The 21742-nt window shown below is 43.5% G+C and overlaps 1 protein-coding gene across 1 annotated transcript in view; it reads right to left on the bottom strand.

Moving 5' to 3' along the window:
• Nucleotides 1–20753, bottom strand: part of LOC118371431 (sodium-dependent phosphate transporter 2-like) — a 160241-nt gene extending 139488 nt beyond the window's left edge. The window contains exon 1 of the mRNA XM_052460865.1: nucleotides 20535–20753. The gene's annotated coding sequence lies outside the window, so the exon portion shown is untranslated. The remainder of the gene's footprint in view (nucleotides 1–20534) is intronic.
• Between the last annotated feature and the right edge of the window lie 989 nt (nucleotides 20754–21742).

The raw sequence follows: 21742 nt of genomic DNA, 5'->3' as shown, positions 1-21742 counted from the left end.
ATTTGCATTTTTGTTATTTTTGCATTTTAGTTTTTTTTCCAAGGTCTCCGAGAAAACGGCTGGTCTAAGATCGAATTCTGCATAGCTGCCCTGTTAAAAGGCATGATTATACTCTTCTATTTAGTGAGTCAAAGCAAAACGTTGTCGGCATATAACGAGACCAGATGTTCGCGCCCATCTATACGAACACTATGGATGGATGACATCTACAAGCTCCTGCCAGTGGCTCTATAGCCAAAGAGAAAAGGTAGCGGACTAGCGGGACAACCCTGTCTTGTGCCACGCGATAGAGAAAACTGTGAGGAAACATTTCCATCCGTTAGGATCTGAGCTACCGGACAGTAATCTAATCAGACCTACACACTGAGGTCCAATATTCATCCTCTGAAAAACTTCAAACAGGTAATTCCATCCAATGGCTCTATAGCCAAAGAGAGAAGGTAGCGGAGTAGCGGGACAACCCTGTCTTGTGCCACAGGTAATTCAGGTAATTCCATTCTATGCGGTCAAAAGTGTTTTACTCATCTAATGAAGCCGTCACTACAGGTTCTTGGTCATGCTCTACATAATGCATAATATTAAATCATCTTCTGATATTATCAGGAGATGAGTGGTTTCTTACAAAGCCTGTTTGGTCCATATCAGCCAAGTCTGGAAGAACCTTATCTAGTCTAAGAGCTATGAGTTTCGCAAGAATCTTATATGAAGTGTTCAATAGAGATATTGGTCAATACGACCCACAAAGCAGAGGATCTTTCCCAGGTTTAAACAAAACTGTGATCAGTGCTTGTTCAAGTGTGTCTGGGAGCTTTCCTGTCTCTATGGCATAATTAAACATACTGCAAAGAAGCTCAATTAGTTTGGGTAAAAAGGATAGATAGAAATCAATCGGGAATCCATCTAACCCTGGTGATTTTCCCCCCAGCAATGTTGAAAATGGATTCCCTAATTTCCTCATGTGTAATCTCTTTCTCCAAGTACTCCCCATCCTCATCAGTTTAAGTTGAGTTTGTTCAAAAACTCATGCATTGTGGCATCCCCTTCAGACGTGTACAATGTTTCATTAAAATACCTAAAGACTAGATTAATTTCCTCAGCACTGTGAACAACTGTTATTGGGCAGCTTAATAGAGCCAATAACTCTACTAGCATCCTCTCGTCTTATCTGCCAAGGAAGCAAATTTCCTGCTTGATCTCCATGTTCATAGTAGTTTTGTTCTCCTAAGTTTGTTTACTGTATTTCGTCAGGGTGTTATATTCCAGTCACTTTGAGTAAAGTGTAGACAGGCATTCAGTACCCCTAATGTTAAGGGACTGGTCATTTAGTACCCATAATGTTAAGTGACTGGTCATTTAGTACCCATAATGTTAACTGACTGGTCATTTAGTACCCCTAATGTTAAGGGACTGGTCATTTAGTACCCCTAATGTTAAGGGACTGGTCATTTAGTACCCATAATGTTAAGTGACTGGTCATTTAGTACCCATAATGTTAACTGACTGGTCATTTAGTACCCCTAATGTTAAGGGACTGGTCATTTAGTACCCCTAATGTTAAGGGACTGGTCATTTAGTACTCCTAATGTTAAGTGACTGGTCATTTAGTACCCATAATGTTAAGTGACTGGTCATTTAGTACCCGTAATGTTAAGTGACTGGTCATTTAGTACCCCTAATGTTAAGTGACTGGTCATTTAGTACCCCTAATGTTAAGGGACTGGTCATTTAGTACCCCTAATGTTAAGGGACTGGTCATTTAGTACCCCTAATGTCAAGGGACTGGTCATTTAGTACCCCTAATGTTAAGGGACTGGTCATTTAGTACCCCTAATGTTAAGTGACTGGTCATTTAGTACCCCTAATGTTAACTGACTGGTCATTTAGTACCCCTAATGTTAAGGGACTGGTCATTTAGTACCCCTAATGTTAAGTGACTGGTCATTTAGTACCCATAATGTTAAGTGACTGGTCATTTAGTACCCCTAATGTTAAGTGACTGGTCATTTAGTACCCATAATGTTAAGTGACTGGTCATTTAGTACCCCTAATGTTAAGTGACTGGTCATTTAGTACCCCTAATGTTAAGTGACTGGTCATTTAGTACCCCTAATGTTAAGGGACTGGTCATTTAGTACCCCTAATGTTAAGTGTCATAAATGTATATTCATTAGGTACCGACATCTTTAAAGAAAATAAGAAAGAAACTTAATTGCATTGAGCGTATACAAATTGTACAACATTTAATTATAAAAGTAGAAAATAGTCAACATCTCGTGAGATAATACCCTGACCCTAACACAAACCCACCCAACCCTGTCTCCCCAACTGAGTTAAAGAACCCATGCCCTTAGACGCTAGTCTTTAAGCTAGATGTACCTGCTACGCATAGGGTCGCCCGAATTAGGTTCATTCTAAATTATATGTATATGCCATTAAAAAAAGTGCATTGACTGTTCACTGTAACATGAAAATGTCGTCAAGTCAAGTCACTAAATAAAATGTGAATTAAAGCGGAAAAACATCCACAACAATAATGCCTGGACTATTTAGCTCCACTTGAGCAAGTCTCAAAAAAAAAACGTTTTTTAAATAACCTGAAGATGTGTTCATGGTAACCAACAACCCCAATGTCAACCAATCGGCATTCCTCCAAGGTGCCCTAAAAACCTGTGCCGCGCGGCAACAAAGGAAGTGACCTCAAACACACCCGAGTAGCACAGGAAAAAAACAGACATCAAGCTATGATGAATAAATGAAAACAATTTACAAGACAATAAGTATTATCCCTTAAATATAAGGGATAATATAAAATAAATATTAAAAAATAGGGACAATTAGCTAAACAATCACCATCATCCTGAGTTCACGCTGCTTTTCCTTCACTCTGTGGTCCAACTCATCCCAAACCATCTCAAGAAAAAGTCCAACTCATCCCAAACCATCTCAAGAAAAAGTCCAACTCATCCCAAACCATCTCAAGAAAAAGTCCAACTCATCCCAAACCATCTCAAGAAAAAAGTCCAACTCATCCCAAACCATCTCAAGAAAAAAGTCCAACTCATCCCAAACCATCTCAAGAAAAAAGTCCAACTCATCCCAAACCATCTCAAGAAAAAAGTCCAACTCATCCCAAACCATCTCAAGAAAAAAGTCCAACTCATCCCAAACCATCTCAAGAAAAAAGTCCAACTCATCCCAAACCATCTCAAGAAAAAAGTCCAACTCATCCCAAACCATCTCAAGAAAAAAGTCAAACTCATCCCAAACCATCTCAAGAAAAAAGTCCAACTCATCCCAAACCATCTCAAGAAAAAAGTCCAACTCATCCCAAACCAGCTCAAGAAAAGGCGAACCAGCGAGGAACAAAACACCTTTGTAAATACAACCCATATTTATGTTGATTTATTTAACACTGTATATAGACATATGACATTGAACGGTCTCCATTAATTCATTTGGAACTTGTGTAATATTTAGTGTTTATTGTTTATTCATTTCACTTGATTTTGCCAATAAAGCCCATTGACTTGAGAGACATACCCAGACCGAGAGTGAGACACAGAGAGAGAGAGAGAGACACCGACAGAGACCAAGAAAGACAGAGTCCCTCTGTGACAGTCTAATATCAGTCATTATCTTGGCACTCACTGAGGAGTGGCGTTGGCAGGACACTATGCAGCAACACACACACACACACACACACACACACACACACACACACACACACACACACACACACACACACACACACACACACACACACACACACACACACACACACACACACACACACACACACACACACACACACACACACACACACACAGCCATTGTGAAGTGTCGCATCCCACTCCCAAACACACAATCCTTTCACAGAGATTATAAGAGAGAGAGAGAGAGAGAGAGAGAGAGAGAGAGAGAGAGAGAGAGAGAGAGAGAGAGAGAGAGAGAGAGAGAGAGAGAGAGAGAGAGAGAGAGAGAGAGAGAGAGAGAGAGAGAGAGAGAGAGAGAGAGAGAGAGAGAGAGAGAGAGAGAGAAAAAACAAGAGGGAGAAAGGCTAGAGGCAAATATTAAAAGACTGAGGTTTCCTTCTTTTGAGGGTTTCAGTGAAATGGGTGATTCAGATGCTACAGGCTACACATGTTGCACTTCTATGCTGTCACTGTACTGGAATTAAAATGTACTAGTCGCAGACACAGATATCGCCGGTGCATCGAAATGCGTGTTTTTCTAGCTCCGACAATGATGCAGTTTTTTTTTTAAACACAACTCAGAATTTATTCTATAATGTAGTAAATATTTTTTTTTAAATGAGCAATATACACACCCCATAATGACAAAGCAAAAACAGGTTTACACATTTTTCTATTTAAAAAAAAAAAAACTTATTTACATAAGTATTCAGACTATGAGACTCGAAATTTAGCTCAGGTGCATCCGGTCTCCATTGATCTTCCTTGAGGTGTTTCTTCAACTTGATTGGAGTCCACCTGTGATAAATTCAATAAGATTGGACGTGATTTGGAAAGGCACACACCTGTCTATATAAAAGTTCCCACAATTGACAGTGCAAACAAAAGTCAGAGCAAAAACCAAGTCATGAGGTTGAAGAAATTGTCCGTAGAGGTCCAAGACAGGATTGTGTCGACGCTCAGATCTGGGGAAGGGTACCAACATATTTCTGCAGCACTAAAGGTCCACCAAGACTTCGAACCACCAAGACTCTTCCTTGAGCTGACCGCCCAGACAAACTGAGCAATCGGAGGACAGGTGCCTTGGTCTAGAAGGTGACCAAGAACCAAATGGTCACTCTGACAGAGCTCTAGGTGTTCCTCTGTGGAGATGAGAGAACCTTCGAGAAGAACAACCATCTCTGCAGCACTCAGGCCTTTATGGTAGAGTGGCCAGATGGAAGCCACTCCTCAGTAAAAGGCACATGACAGCCCTATTAGACCTATTAGCCCGCTAGGAGTTTGCCAAAAGGCACCTAAAGACTCTCAGACATTAAGAAACAAGATTCTCTTCTGATGAAACCAAGATTGAACTCTTTGTCCTGAACGCCAAGCATCACGTCTGGAGTAAACCTGGCACCATCCCTACGGTGAAGCATGGTGATGGCAGCGTCACGTCTGGAGTAAACCTGGCACCATCCCTACGGTGAAGCATGGTGATGGCAGCATCACGTCTGGAGTAAACCTGGCACCATCCCTACGGTGAAGCATGGTGATGGCAGCATCACGTCTGGAGTAAACCTGGCACCATCCCTACGGTGAAGCATGGTGATGGCAGCGTCACGTCTGGAGTAAACCTGGCACCATCCCTACGGTGAAGCATGGTGGTGGTAGCATCACATCTGGAGTTAACCTGGCACCATTCCTACGGTGAAGCATGGTGATGGCAGCGTCACGTCTGGAGTAAACCTGGCACCATCCCTACGGTGAAGCATGGTGGTGGTAGCATCACTTCTGGAGTTAACCTGGCACCATCCCTACGGTGAAGCATGGTGATGGCAGCGTCACGTCTGCAGTAAACCTGGCACCATCCCTACGGTGAAGCATGGTGGTGGTAGCATCACGTCTGGAGTTAACCTGGCACCATCCCTACGGTGAAGCATGGTGGTCACAGTGGCAGTATCATGCTGTGGGAATATATTTTTCAGCAGCAGGGACTGGGAGACTAGTCAGGATTGAGGGAAAGTTGAACGGGGCAAAGTACAGAGAGATACTTGATTAAAACCTGCTCCAGAGCACTCAGGACCTCAGACTGGGGAGAAGGTTCACCTGTAAGGTGAAGGACAACGACTCTAAGAACACAACCAAGACAACGCAGGAGTGGCTTCGGGACAAGTCTCTCAATATCCTTGAGTGGCCCAGCCAGAGCCCTGACTTGAACCTGATCGAGCATCTCTGGAAAGTCCTAAAAATAGTTGTGCCGCAAGCAGGGAGAAACTCCTGAAATACAGGTGTGCCAAGCTTGTAGCGTCATACCCAAGAAGACTCGATGCTGTAATTGCTGATAACAACAAAAAGGTGCTTCAACAAAGTACTAAGTAAAGGTTCTGAATACTTATGTAAATGTCTCGTTTCATTTATTTATTTAATAAATTCATAATTTTAGAGAATTTGGCAGTACATCCAATTGGCCTCACAACCGCAGACCACATGTAACCACGCCAGCCCAGGACCTCCACAACCGGCTTCTTCATCTACGGGATTGTCTGAGACCAGCCACCCGGACAGCTGATGAAACTGGGTTTGCACGACTGAATCATTTCTGCAGAAACCGTCTCAGGGAATCTGTGTGCTCGTCATCCTCACCAGGTTCTTGACCTGACTGTATTTCTGGCGTCGTAACTAACTTCAGTGCACAAATGCTCACCTTTCGTTGCCACTGGCAACGCTGGAGAAGTGTGCCCTTCACGGATGAATCCCGGTTCAACTTTACAACTTTTCATGTGGGCGTTTGGTTTTCTGATGTCAACTTTGAGAACAGAATTCCCCCCATGGTGGGGTTATGGTATGGGGAAGGCATAAGTTATGGACAACGAACACAATTGCATTTTATCGATGGCAATTTGAATGCAGAGATACCATGACGAGGCCCATTATCGTGCCATTCATCTGTTTCAGTACGATAATGCACGGCCCCATGTCAGATCTGTACACAATTCCTGGAAGCTGAAAATGTCCCAGTGATTGGTCTGCATTCTCAGACATGTCACCCATTGAGCATGTTTGGGATGCTCTGGATCTACATCATATTCCAGTTCCCACCAATATCCAGCAACTTTGCACAGTCATTGAAGAGGAGTGGGACAACATTCCACAGGCCACAATCAACAGCCTGATCAACTCTATGCAAAGAAGATGTGTCGCGCTGAATTAGGCAAATGGTGGTCACATCAGATACTGACTGGTTTTCTGATCCACACCACTACTTTCTTTTAAAAAGGTATCTGTGACCAACAGATGCATATCTGTATTCCCAGTCATGTGAACTCCAGAGATTTCCTAATGAATTTATTGCAATTGACTGATTTCCTTACATGAAGTGTAACTCAGTAAAATCTATTAAATGATTGCATGTTGCGTTTATATTGCTTTTCAGTATACATAGGGCATCAGTCTCTAAGGTGCAGGGTAGAGTACCTGGTGGTAGCTGGCTGGAACAGTGACTAAGGCTAGAGGTGCCTGTTGAACAATCTGATGGCCTAGAGATAGAAGCTGTTTCTCAGTCAGTCCCAGCTTTGATGCTTTGGGGTTTTGTAATGATTTACATATCATGTAAATTTACATTATTCACAATGTCATTGGCTATGAGGTGAGGATTTCAGAGCTGTGTCCCAGATGGCACCATATTCCCTATATATAGTGTATTATATATATATTGCACTATATATATACATACATATATATATATATATATATATATATATATATATATATATATATATAGTGCAAACAAAGGAAAAATAAATAGTGGACCGAAGTTTTAGTTGTTAGGGTCACTGAATATTGATGAGAAAAACTGATGTGCAAAACTAACATGTGACAACGCAATGAAACAAAAACAGGTTCCCATAACTTTCCAGACTTACTTCGGACAACCTGACAACCGATCTGAGGCTTTGGCTAGATGTTCTGCATAGACGCATAAACACTCCCGTCCACAGACTTGTGTGTGTGTTGAATCTACAGGTATGCAGCGAGAATTTCTCCCGTGATGAGTTCTTTAAACCACCGCGAAGAAGAAAAGTACATTGGTACAAGAACGTATTTGAAGAAAAAAAGTGAACTGAAATCGAGGTCAAAATTGTATTTGTCAAATACAACAGGTCTACAACAGGTATACAACCATAACACCAAATACAACAGGTATACAACAGGTATACAACCATAACACCAAATACAACAGGTATACAACAGGTATACAACAGGTATACAACAGGTATACAACCATAACACCAAATACAACAGGTATACAACAGGTATACAACAGGTATACAACAGGTATACAACAGGTATACAACCATAACACCAAATACAACAGGTATACAACAGGTATACAACAGGTATACAACAGGTATACATAAAGTGGCTGTTCCACTGGATGTCATAAGGTGAATGCACCAATTTGTAAGGTATACAACCATAACACCAAATACAACAGGTATAAGAGGTATACAACGTAACTGCTAAATGACTTAAATGTAAATGTAAATGTATACAACAGGTATACAACAGGTATACAACCATAACACCAAATACAACAGGTATACAACAGGTATACAACCATAACACCAAATACAACTGGTATACAACAGGTATACAAGAGGTATACAACCATAACACCAAATACAACAGGTATACAACAGGTATACAACCATAATGCCAAATACAACCATAACGCCAAATACAACCGGTATACAACCATAACGCGAAATGCGTACTTACAAGCCCTTAACCAACATTGCAGTTAAGAAAATATAGTTAAGAAAATAATTACTAAATAAAAACAATAAACAATATTGTCGCTTGCTGCAAGAGGTACCGGTACCAAGTCAATGTGCAGGGAAACAGGCTAGTTAAGGTAATTTGTACGTGTAGGTAAAATACAGGCGCTAAAATATAACTTTGTTCTATTTGTGAAGCTTGACGTGCTGCAAGTCCCACCTCTCCCATCTCCTCATTGGTTGTTAGGAGCATATACCCACATGGGTGATTGAAAGATGAACTCCCAAGATGGCGTAGCAGTGATGACGCGTTTTGTTTCTCCTCTCGTGTACTTTTGTATTTTTCATTTTTTTGCATATATTTCAACAAAAATAATTCAATCTCTTTTCAATTTTTAATTCGATTATACCTTCCGGTAACCTGCCTCACCCAATGTGAAACGAAATCGCTATTATTTTTAATTTTAGAACACACTCAAGAACCTCCAGAAGCTAACCAGCTAATTAGCTACAAGCTATTTAGTCATTGTTAGCCACTGCTAGCGGCTTTTACCTTCTGCATAGATACCAGCCCTGTTTTAGCCTGGACATTACCCGCCAGTCAACCAGTATCGGACTGTCTCTCCACAACAACGCCGGATTCCTGCCGTAATCCCTGGGCCACTACTTCGAATCTTCATAGCTAGCTTGCAGCTAGCTAGCTAGCTCACAGCCTGCAGCTAGCTAGCTCACAGCTAGCTTGCACCCACCATGGCAACCAGTACCGAAGCCATCCCTGAGGCCCACCTCCCGGCCTACTCAGCTGTTCTCCCGAACCCCACTCATACACGGCTAGAGCCCAATACTCCACCGGATCCTTGCTGTAAACTCTGGACCTTGGCACCGGATCACCGCTGCTACCGATTGGCTATAGTGGCTAACGCCACTGCCACGAAGCTAGCACCAGTTAGCCGTGAGCCAGGCGCATCTCCCGGCTAGCAAACAAAATTCTAAAATACCTCTTTCGCCATCTGGCTTGGATTCTCTGTCGACACAGCGCCCTGCCGCACCACCACGTCTGGTCTGCCGACGAATACTCCATCCGCTGTGCCTTCAACCGGCCTCCGTCTGAGCAGACCCCCCTACTAGCCTTGGGCTACTAACTTTGTGAGACACGCCGCCAAACTTACCCTAGTAAAACTGACTATCCTACCGATCCTCTACTTCGGCGATGTCATCTACAAAATAGCTTCCAATACTCTATTTAGCAAACTGGATGCAGTTTATCACAGTGCCATCCGTTTTGTTACTAAAGCACCTTATACCACCCACCACTGCGACCTGTATGCCCTAGTCGGCTGGCCCTCGCTACATATTCGTCGCCAGACCCACTGGCTCCAGGTCATCTACAAGTCTATGCTAGGTAAAGCTCCGCCTTATCTCAGTTCACTGGTCACGAAGGCAACACCCACCCGTAGCACGCGCTCCAGCAGGTGTATCTCACTGATCATCCCTAAAGCCAAAACCTAATTTTAGCCTTTCCTTCCAGTTCTCTGCTGCCTGTGACTGGAACGAATTGCAAAAATCGCTGAAGTTGGAGACTTTTACTTCCCTCACCAACTTTAAACATCTGCTATTTGAGCAGCTAACCGATCGCTGCAGCTGTACATAGTCCATCGGTAAATAGCCCACCCAATTTCACCTACCTCATCCCCATACTGTTCTTATTTTATATATTTTATATACTTTTCTTTTTTCTATATACTTTACCTCCTCATGCCTTTTGCACACATTGTATATAGATTCTCTTTTTTTCTACTATGTTTTTGACTTGTTAATTGTTTACTCCATGTGTAACTCTGTGTTGTTGTCTGTTCACACTGCTATGCTTTATCTTGGCCAGGTCGCAGTTGCAAATGAGAACTTGTTCTCAACTAGCCTACCTGGTTAAATAAAGGTCAAATAAAAAATTAAAATAAAAACTGAGGTCCACACTCCAGTCCAGTCGGTAGTGGTAATGCACCTTAAAGTTGGTCGCCAACCGCCATATAAAGTCCAAAGAAGAAGAAGATGAAGCCCGAAGGAGAAGAGATTACTAGAAACCAACCTTGTTTACCCTTTTATCTGTGAATTAATAGTTGGATTAGCAACCCAATATATATATATATATATCCCAGGGCAAATTAGCTAGCAACAGCAAGCTAGCAACAGCAAGCTAGCAGCAGCAAGCTAGCAGCAGCAAGCTAGCAACAGCAAGCTAGCTAGCTAAATTGCCATAAATGTTTATTTACCTGTCCCCAAATGAATATAATTAATTCAGAGAGTTTGCTTTGATATTTCAACCTGCGCGTCCTGGTGTGGGTAGACAAAAATCAACATGCGCACACACTCACACGGTCTAGTCAGCATGTAAATGCAGAGGAGAAAGAAGAAGTGACAACAACAATATTCACCTGCATACAAGTCTTTCTCCTCTGTAGCGTTTGACAGAAACCTTCAGAAAGACCTTCAGGACATCCTGTTATGTCATCTCTGCACACAAACTGTAGGAATGCTTTTCCAAAGACAGAAAAACACACAAACTTTGCTTCACGCTCACCCACTTCCTGCCGAGCATGTTGCGCGCACGCACACACACACACACACACACACACACACACACACACACACACACACACACACACACACACACACACACACACACACACACACACACACACACACACACACACACACACACACACACACACACACACACACACACACACACACTCACATTACTTATTGGATTCTTTCCCATCAATCAATGACTTAACAAGCAACCACTTAGTGTCCATTCTCCATTATTGACAATGTCCTTCCCAAGCTGCAGTCAATACTAATGTAAATCTTACTTTCCTACAGGAGGCTTGGAGGTCTCCCTGTTATGTTGGAATACAGAAGGGAACGTCTCCAATTCAACTTGGAATCCCTGCTGGTCATCTATGAACATTTGAACATCTTGAAGAATAATCTGGCCTTAATGGTCATGTTCTGTTATAATCTCCACCCGGCACAGCCAGAAGAGGACTGGCCACCCCTCATAGCCTGGTTCCTCTCCACCCGGCACAGCCAGAAGAGGACTGGCCACCCCTCAGAGCCTGGTTCCTCTCTACCCCGGCACAGCCAGAAGAGGACTGGCCACCCCTCATAGCCTGGTTCCTCTCTACCCGGCACAGCCAGAAGAGGACTGCCACCCTCCTATAGCCTGGTTCCTCTCCACCCGGCACAGCCAGAAGAGGACTGGCCACCCCTCATAGCCTGGTTCCTCTCTACCCGGGCACAGCCAGAAGAGGACTGGCCACCCCTCATAGCCTGGTTCCTCTCCACCCGGCACAGCTAGAAGAGGACTGGCCACCCTCATAGCCTGGTTCCTCTCCACCCGGCACAGCTAGAAGAGGACTGGCCACCCCTCATAGCCTGGTTCCTCTCTACCCGGGCACAGCCAGAAGAGGACTGGCCACCCCACATAGCCTGGTTCCTCTCCACCCGGCACAGCTAGAAGAGGACTGGCCACCCCATCATAGCCTGGTTCCTCTCTACCCGGGCACAGCCAGAAGAGGACTGGCCACCCCTCATAGCCTGGTTCCTCTCTACCCGGGCACAGCCAGAAGAGGACTGACCACCCCACATAGCCTGGTTCCTCTCTACCCGGGCACAGCCAGAAGAGGACTGGCCACCCTCATAGCCTGGTTCCTCTCTACCCGGGCACAGCCAGAAGAGGACTGGCCCCCCTCATAGCCTGGTTCCTCCCCTCATAGCCTGGTTCCTCTCTACTTCCGGTTTTGCACAGCCAGAAGAGGACTCCACCCGGGCACAGCCAGAAGAGGACTGGCCACCCCTCATAGCCTGGTTCCTCTCTACCCGGGCACAGCCAGAAGAGGACTGGCCACCCTCATAGCCTGGTTCCTCTCTACCCGGGCACAGCCAGAAGAGGACTGGCCACCCCTCATAGCCTGGTTCCTCTCTACCCGGGCACAGCCAGAAGAGGACTGGCCACCCTCATAGCCTGGTTCCTCTCTGGCCACCCGGGCACAGCCAGAAGAGGACTGGCCACCCCTCATAGCCTGGTTCCTCTCTACCCGGGCACAGCCAGAAGAGGACTGGCCACCCCTCATAGCCTGGTTCCTCTCTACCCGGGCACAGCCAGAAGAGGACTGGCCACCCCTCATAGCCTGGTTCCTCTCTACCCGGGCACAGCCAGAAGAGGACTGGCCACCCTCATAGCCTGGTTCCTCTCTACCCGGGCACAGCCAGAAGAGGACTGGCCACCCCTCATAGCCTGGTTCCTCTCTACCCGGGCACAGCCAGAAGAGGACTGGCCACCCCTCATAGCCTGGTTCCTCTCTACCCGGGCACAGCCAGAAGAGGACTGGCCACCCCACATAGCCTGGTTCCTCTCTACCCGGGCACAGCCAGAAGAGGACTGGCCACCCCTCATAGCCTGGTTCCTCTCTACCCGGGCACAGCCAGAAGAGGACTGACCACCCCTCATAGCCTGGTTCCTCTCTAGGTTTCTTCCTAGGTTTTGGCCTTTCTAGGGAGTTTTTCCTAGCCACCGTGCTTCTACACCTGCATTGCTTGCTGTTTGGGGTTTTAGGTTAGGATTCTGTATAAGCACTTTATGACATGTGCTGAAATTAAAAGGGCTTTATACATCAATTTGATTGATTACTGGGAAACGACAGGACTGGCAACCACTGATGCTGTTAAAATGGGATGGTTTTGTAATGGACAATTCATGGATTCTATAAAAGGGCAATGGTGACTAGAGAAGCTAATCACGTTGTCATTCTTTTCAAGTCTTTGTAGGCGGAAGTTACAAAATGTATCTCTAGTGCCAGTATTGCTTGTTACTGTCAATGTGCAAAAATCCTATTTCAGTATAGATAGACGGCAGGCAGTCTTCAATAAATCATATGCAGAAATATGAAAATTACTACTTGTTCATTGCACATTTTTCCTCAGGTACACCCAGGAACGGTATGGTTTTTTCCATAAACAAAAGCCTGAGTTGCTAAGCAATTTTTTTTTTACGAGCCAGCAAAATACCTTCTGGTTGGACCTGCTAGAGCAGGCCTGGGCAATTATTTTCAATGGAGAGCCTCATTAGAATATACTTTTTCCATCGCAGGCCAGAATCAAATATCACTGTGTTTACATATATACCTACTATAAATCAACGTCCAGATATGTTACTTATTTGACTTTTTTTAACATGCACAGAAATAAACCACATCCATGTTCTCCTTTTGGTGGGTATATTCATTGTTAAACATGCAGTGAAACTACACGGACGGAAAAGTACACTGCATTCAGCACCACTAGAGGTCGACCGATTATGATATTTCAACGCCGATACCGATACCGATTATTGGAGGACAAAAAAAGACGCTACCGATTAAATCGGCCGATTAAATAAAAGAAAATGTATTTGTAATAAAGACAATTTCAACAATACTGAATTAACACTTATTTTTTACTTAATATAATACATCAATAAATTCAATTTAGCCTCAAATGAATAATGAAACGTGTTCAATTTGGTTTAAATAATGCAAAAACAAAGTGCTGGAGAAGAAAGTAAAAGTGCAATATGTGCCATGTAAGAAAGCTAACGTTTAAGTTCCTTACTCAGAACAGGAGAACATATGAAAGCTGGTGGTTCCTTTTAACACAAGTCTTCAATATTCCCAGGTAAGAAGTTTTAGGTTATAGTTATTATTTGAATTATAGGACTATTTCCCTCTATACCATTTGTTATTCATTAACCTTTGACTATTGGATGTTCTTATAGGCACTTTAGTATTGCCAGTGTAACAGTATAGCTTCCATCATTTTCCTCGCTCCTCCCTGGGCTCGAACCAGGAACACAACGACAACAGCCACCCTCGAAGCAGCGTTACCCATGCAGAGCAAGGGAAACAACCACAGGCTCAGAGCGAGTGATGTTTGAGACGATAATATCTAGTAATATCATCAACCATGTGTAGTTAACTAGTGATTATGATTGATTGTTTTCTATAAAATAAGTTTAATGCTAGCTAGCAACTTACCTTGGCTTACTGCATTCGCGTAACAGGCAGTCAGTCTCCTTGTGGAGTGCCACGAGAGGAGGCAGGTCGTTATTGCGTTGGACTAGTTAACTGTAAGATTGGGTCCCCAGAGCTGACAAGGTGAAAATCTGTCGTTCTGCCCCTGAACAAGGCAGTTAACCCACCGTTCCTAGGCTGTCATTGAAAATGAGAATGTGTTCTTAACTGACTTGCCTGGTTAAATACAGATTAAATAAAAGTGTAAAAAAAATATATATTATTATTATTCATTAAAAAAAAATTAAATCGGCAAAATCGGTGTCCAAAAATACCGATTTCTGATTGTTATAAAAACTTGAAATCGACCCTAATTAATCAGCCATTCCGATTAATCGGTCGGCCTCTAGTATGCACAAAAACACAAGAAAGAGAGCGAGAGCTCAACATGACATTTAAACTACTCAATCAATCAGTGTCAGGAGTGAAGTCTCTGATGGACATTGACTAGAGCAGTGAGGTCAGGTATAGTTTATGACGTCGCTATGCGCAGGATTGCTGAGAGGTGAGAGGTCAGGAAGAGATTATCTATGCCTTGACTTGTTATGTTTCATCACTGAAAATGTCTGTTCACAATACATAGGTTGACCCAAACAGTACAAACGTCTTCTGAGCTCGACTCCTAATCTTAGGAAAGTTTTGTTCACCGAGAGATGCATAGAACCTTGTCAGTGGCATTGTTCTGAATAGTTCTCCAATCACTGCATCAGACTGAAGATGGATCAGCTCAAGTCGCAGGTCAGTGGGAGCGTTATCCACATTGAAGGTAAAAGGAGAGGAAACCAACAGCATGACATTTTCCGACACTTTGAAATCCTCAAAACGGCGAGAAAACTCACCGTTCAAAGCACGCAGCAGAGATGTGTACTTCTCCTGAAGGTCATCTGATAGGGAACAGACTAGTGATGTCAGAAGGTCATCTGATAGGGAACAGACTAGTAGTGTCAGAAGGTCATCTGATAGGGAACAGACTAGTGATGTCAGAAGGTCATCTGATAGGGAACAGACTAGTGATGTCAGAAGGTCATCTGATAGTGAACAGACTAGTGATGTCAGAAAGTCGTCTGAACAGACTAGTGATGTCAGAAAGGTCGTCTGATAGTGAACAGACTAGTAGTGTCAGAAGGTCATCTGATAGTGAACAGACTAGTGATGTCAGAAGGTCATCTGATAGGGAACAGACTAGTGATGTCAGAAGGTCATCTGATAGGGAACAGACTAGTGATGTCAGAAGGTCATCTGATAGTGAACAGACTAGTGATGTCAGAAGGTCGTCTGATAGTGAACAGACTAGTAGTGTCAGAAGGTCATCTGATAGTGAACAGACTAGTGATGTCAGAAGGTCATCTGATAGGGAACAGACTAGTGATGTCAGAAGGTCATCTGATAGGGAACAGACTAGTGATGTCAGAAGGTCATCTGATAGTGAACAGACTAGTGATGTCAGAAGTGATCATCATGATAGGGAACAGACTAGTGATGTCAGAAGGTCATCTGATAGGGAACAGACTAGTGATGTCAGAAGGTCATCTGATAGGGAACAGACTAGTGATGTCAGAAGGTCATCTGATAGGGAACAGACTAGTGATGTCAGAAGGTCATCTGATAGTGAACAGACTAGTGATGTCAGAAGGTCATCTGATAGGGAACAGACTAGTGATGTCAGAAGGTCATCTGATAGGGAACAGACTAGTGATGTCAGAAGGTCGTCTGATAGTGAACAGACTAGTGATGTCAGAAGGTCATCTGATAGGGAACAGACTAGTGATGTCAGAAGGTCATCTGATAGGGAACAGACTAGTGATGTCAGAAGGTCATCTGATAGGGAACAGACTAGTGATGTCAGAAGGTGGGGGAGATTGTTGGCTTCTACATGACGGCCAGGAGCCTTGAAGGCTTTGACAAGGCTGTAGATCTGATGTGCAAAAAGGCCCTTCCCTTTTAGTTTGGAATTCAGTTCATTCATGAGGACCATTATGTCCACGGTTAAGGCATAATCAGCCAACCATTCTTTATCTTGCAGTTGAGGGAAACACACATATTTTCCTTTCATTTTCAAAACCTCTGCAATCTCCGACTTCAGGTCCCACACCCTTTTATAAGCACCTTCCCCAAACACAGCCATCTCACGTTCGTGTGGTGGGGGGAGATCTCCATGACCGGGGTCTGTGTCTTCTAAGAGTGAGACAAACTGCCTGTGGCTTAAAGATTTTTGCTCTTATGAAGTTGACCACTTTAGTGACTGTATCCACAACATGGCTCATTTTCAGAACACATTTACAGAGCACCTCCCGATGAATAATACAATGCAGGAAAATAATTTTCTGATCTGGGTTCAGCTCAGCTACTTGATCTTGTATCCTTTTCAAAAAGGTCAAAGTTTTTTTTTTTTTCCTGTCAAGTTTGGGCAGCCAATCGGTGTTCACAAGCTCTGTCAGGTTCTATGGGGAGCGTTGCTGCACAGCTACTTTCAGGTCTCTCCAGAGATGTTCGATCAGGTTCAAGTCCAGGCTCTTGCTGGGCCACTCAAGTAATAACTTTTCAAAACAGCTTTGCCACACACTTATATGAACCTCCTCCAATAAATCTTTCCCTGTGGTTGTGCTCTTCATTCACTGCACTGAAGCAAACTCCTCTGTCATTTCAAAGTCCTGGGGGTTACGACCTCGTAAGAACATCAACAACTGCACTGTGCCACGCGCATCACTGCTCTCATCCAGGGTGAACGAGAAATAGGTGACATCCTTTACTTGGGTCTTTCAACTGTTTTTCCATATTCTCTGCGATGTCCACGACACGCCGTGTCACCGTTCATCTTGACAGGGAAACATTTTCAAACAGCTCTTTCTTGTCGGGGCAAAGTATTACTGCAGATGTAGGCAATTTTGTGGGGACAGTACATACAGTGCCTTGCGAAAGTATTCGGCCCCCTTGAACTTTGCGACCTTTTGCCACATTTCAGGCTTCAAACATAAAGATATAAAACTGTATTTTTTTGTGAAGAATCGACAACAAGTGGGACACAATCATGAAGTGGAACGACATTTATTGGATATTTCAAACTTTTTTAACAAATCAAAAACTGAAAATTGGGCGTGCAAAATTATTCAGCCCCCTTAAGTTAATACTGTGTAGCGCCACCTTTTGCTGTGATTACAGCTGTAAGTCGCTTGGGGTATGTCTCTATCAGTTTTGCACATCGAGAGACTGAAATTTTTTCCCATTCCTCCTTGCAAAACAGCTCGAGCTCAGTGAGGTTGGATGGAGAGCATTTGTGAACAGCAGTTTTCAGTTCTTTCCACAGATTCTCGATTGGATTCAGGTCTGGACTTTGACTTGGCCATTCTAACACCTGGATATGTTTATTTTTGAACCATTCCATTGTAGATTTTGCTTTATGTTTTGGATCATTGTCTTGTTGGAAGACAAATCTCCGTCCCAGTCTCAGGTCTTTTGCAGACTCCATCAGGTTTTCTTCCAGAATAGTTCTGTATTTGGCTCCATCCATCTTCCCATCAATTTTAACCATCTTCGCTGTCCCTGCTGAAGAAAAGCAGGCCCAAACCATGATGCTGCCACCACCATGTTTGACAGTGGGGATGGTGTGTTCAGGGTCATGAGCTGTGTTGCTTTTACGCCAAACATAACGTTTTGCATTGTTGCCAAAAAGTTCAATTTTGGTTTCATCTGACCAGACAGAGCACCTTCTTCCACATGTTTGGTGTGTCTCCCAGGTGGCTTGGGCAAACTTTAAACAACACTTTTTATGGATATCTTTAAGAAATGGCTTTCTTCTTGCCACTCTTCCATAAAGGCCAGATTTGTGCAATATACGACTGATTGTTGTCCTATGGACAGAGTGTCCCACCTCAGCTGTAGATCTCTGCAGTTCATCCAGAGTGATCATGGGCCTCTTGGCTGCATCTCTGATCAGTCTTCTCCTTGTATGAGCTGAAAGTTTAGAGGGACGGCCAGGTCTTGGTAGATTTGCAGTGGTCTGATACTCCTTCCATTTCAATATTATCGCTTGCACAGTGCTCCTTGGGATGTTTAAAGCTTGGGAAATCTTTTTGTATCCAAATCCGGCTTTATACTTCTGCACAACAGTATCTCGGACCTGCCTGGTGTGTTCATTGTTCTTCATGATGCTCTCTGCGCTTTTAACAGACCTCTGAGACTATTACAGTGCAGGTGCATTTATACGGAGACTTGATTACACACAGGTGGATTGTATTTATCATCATTAGTCATTTAGGTCAACATTGGATCATTCAGAGATCCTCACTGAACTTCTGGAGAGAGTTTGCTGCACTGAAAGTAAAGGGGCTGAATAATTTTGCACGCCCAATTTTTCAGTTTTTGATTTGTTAAAAAAGTTTGAAATATCCAATAAATGTCGTTCCACTTCATGATTGTGTCCCATTTGTTGTTGATTCTTCACAAAAAAATACAGTTTTATATCTTTATGTTTGAAGCCTGAAATGTGGCAAAAGGTCACAAAGTTCAAGGGGGACGAATACTTTCGCAAGGCACTGTAGCTAGCTCTCGCAATTCCATCGATTGCTGAATGTAGTTTTGTGAAATGTCCTTGCTGCTTTTGCAACTCCTAGACATTTCCACTTCACAATAACAGCACTTAGTGGTCCTTTTCTGTGAGCTTGTGTGGCCTACCACTTCACGGGTGAGTCGTTGTTGCTCCTCGACATTTCCACTTCACAATAACAGCACTTAGTGGTCCTTTTCTGTGAGCTTCTTATTATTATTTACCTCGGGAAGTCAGTCGAGAACAAATTCTTATTTTACAATGACAGCCGACCCCAGACAATCCCTCCCTTAATTAACCCGGACAACGCTGGGCTAATTGTGCGCCGCCCTATGAGACTCCCGATCACGGCCGTTTGTGATAGAGCCCGGGATCGAACCGGGGGCCTGTAATGACACCTCTAGCACTGAGATGCAGTGCCTTACACCGCTGTGCCACTGAGGAGGCCAACATTTTAAATATTCTACTCTATTCTGCTATACATCATATTAAATTACTAGATTGGATTTTTTTTTAAATCATGATTAAAGAAACTGTCACAAGTTATACTTCCCATTGTGTATAATTAATCATGGTTATAACAACATTGTAACATCTGCATTCTTTTGAAGAAAAATCGTGTAGTTTTTCGAATGGAATAGTTTAACTACTGAAGCTTAGGCCTCGAGTCTGCACAAGTGCCTGGGACAATTTGCTTGCTTAAGTCCTTATCCAATTCATGTTTTATTTTCTTAGTTTTTTTTCGCTTGCTCGACTCACTTTTCTGGGGGATGGAAATCCGTTAAACAGTGAATAAATTTTGTCTGGCCCAATGTCAAAATAATTCTAGATTTTGATTAAGGATGTGAGGAAATGACGCACACTGCAGATTTTTTAAAACAATTACATATTTCAATACTTTAACCATGGAGTGAGTTTAAAAAAAAAATGTTTCCTAAACAATTGAACCAGGCGCTGTAGACTACAGCTCCATCGTGACGATGTGCAGCAGCATGAACCGTTAACGGTCCTACTAACAGCAGGCACGCGTGACATTGCCATTCAGACAGCTCTACTATCAACAACTAGGTTATCTCTATTGTATCCAACATAATTCACCCTGGCTGTGGTCACAACTACCTCTATCCATGTTGTAAACAATGTTTCCCCATTTATAAGGTGTCAGACTCCGACTCGTTTCTATCTATGTATCAACATGATTCGTCCCCTGTATGCCCGACTCCCGAGTACATGTGCAACATTGTGTCTAATAATGGTGTTAAAATAATCATTTTTCTACGCCATGTTGTTGTTGACACTTACCAGGCCCGTTTCTTTCTCCCGAGTGCAAGGCATTCGCCTCATATCCATATGGGATGGATATGATTCAGATCATTTGCCCTTGGGAGGGAAAAACACGCGATACACAGAGTAACAGAAATATACTTACAAGATCGAAACACGACACCGTTCAAAAACTCTCCTTTTCCCAGAACCGAACGTCTGGTTGTCGCCTAGTGGCTTTTAGAAGCTCCGGTCAAAAACCGTCCAGATTCCGACACACTCCCTCTCTCTCTCTCTCTGCTGTATATGTCCCCCCCTGCTCTGCTCTATCTCGACAGAGTCAAACAACCCTGTTCCCTTGAATCCCTGTTTTTCATCCGGGCGCTTCGGGGACGAGCGTCGCTGGCTGGCTGGCTGGCTCACTAAGGATGGTGAGGAAATACGCGTGTACGTGCGTGAGATGTTGGACGCGTTCCTGTGCCCGGGCATTGCTGACGCATGGCAAATCTTACAACGCCCGAATATGTCCTATTCCACGTAATATGTTATAGCGATCTGCCAGTCATTGGTTGATGTATTCAACGCTACCAGTGTGAGGGGAAAAGGTGTTTGCCGGGTTTCCATCCAACCTTTTTTTTTTTCTGTGAGTAAAGTAGGCTGCAATGTCAGATGAAAAATGTAATGACAGGCCTGATTCAAATACCACATTTGTCAGTAAACTTTCCAAATGTTGACGAAGCAAAATATGCGAGACAAGGTGGGATCCTTTTGCGTCGGTAAAATGTATAATGGGGCGGCAGGGTCGTCTAGTGGTTAGAGCGTTGGACTAGTAACCGAAAGGTTGCAAGTTCGGATCCCCGAGCTGACAAGGTACAAATCTGTCGTTCTGCCCCTGAACCGGCAGTTAACCCACTGTTCCTAGGCCGTCATTGAAATTAAGAATTTGTTCTTAACTGACTTGTCGCACTACTACTCGCGAAGCGTGCAGTTTGTTAGACTACAGATGAAATAAATTATGATGAACTTCACAGGGTGGTGAAAGTGCAAGGTGATGAGTACTATGCTCCTTTCCAAAAATGTCTGATTCTGGTGACATAATTTTTAAGTTAAGAACAAATTTTTATTTTCAATGTCAGCCTAGGAACAGTGGGTTTAACTGCCTGTTCAGGGGCAGAACGACAGATTTGTACCTTGTCTGCTCAGGGATTCAATCTTGCAACCTTTCAGTTACAAGTCCAACGCTCTACCCACTAGGCTACGCTGCAGCTGATGATTGATTATTGGCTGCCGTTTGGAAAATAATAATCTTTCTCTTATTCATAGTGATCTCCTCGTGTAGGTGGCCTACCCACATTATATCTGGGCCGGAGCACA

This window comes from Oncorhynchus keta, chromosome 14, assembly GCF_023373465.1.
Source record: "Oncorhynchus keta strain PuntledgeMale-10-30-2019 chromosome 14, Oket_V2, whole genome shotgun sequence".
Taxonomy (NCBI): domain Eukaryota; kingdom Metazoa; phylum Chordata; class Actinopteri; order Salmoniformes; family Salmonidae; genus Oncorhynchus; species Oncorhynchus keta.
Note: the sequence above shows the minus strand (reverse complement) of the source record. Positions and strands in the feature narration are given on the sequence as shown.